Raw genomic sequence first — 617 nt, 5'->3', positions numbered from 1 at the left:
CGCACCCCCCGCACCCTCCCCCGCTCCATCGCCGCCGCCGATGATATTTACAAGTAACAAATTTGAACATATTTTTAAAAAATTATTACTGTTTTATAAAAAAATATTACTGTTATGATTTAAACAAGTTTGAACATATTTAAACACAAATAAATATCAAACAACATTTAAAAATGCAAAAAATATTGCGAAGCCTGGGAATCAAACCCAGGACCTCCTGGTGTGTGTGCTGCGTGCTGACCAGTCGGGCTAGTGGGCGGGTTCTGATGTGGATTGGGTTAGGTGCAATATAACCTGTGCTCCAACTGTAATAAAACTAATGGCGCACCAGAGGTGGGTGCGCCATTGCTATAAGAAAAAAAACTACTAATGGCGCACCACGAGGTGGTGCGCCATTGCTATAGGATACCCCTTCGCCCCGATCCCCCCTTTCCCTCTCCCCCTCGCCAGTTCCCTCTACCTCGATCCACCGCGCCGCTCCTTCCCTCGTCCCTCCCTCCACCGCGCCGCCGCCGCCGCTGCCCCGACCACTGCGCCGCAGCCGCCCACGCGCCCCCGCCGCCTCCCTCTCCCCTTCCTCTCCCTCGAGCCCGCGACCTCCTCGGACGGACGGCAGC

The sequence above is a fragment of the Triticum dicoccoides genome, chromosome 4A (genome assembly GCF_002162155.2).
Source record: "Triticum dicoccoides isolate Atlit2015 ecotype Zavitan chromosome 4A, WEW_v2.0, whole genome shotgun sequence".
In the NCBI taxonomy this organism is placed as follows: Eukaryota; Viridiplantae; Streptophyta; class Magnoliopsida; order Poales; family Poaceae; genus Triticum; species Triticum dicoccoides.
This window is presented reverse-complemented; position numbering follows the sequence as displayed.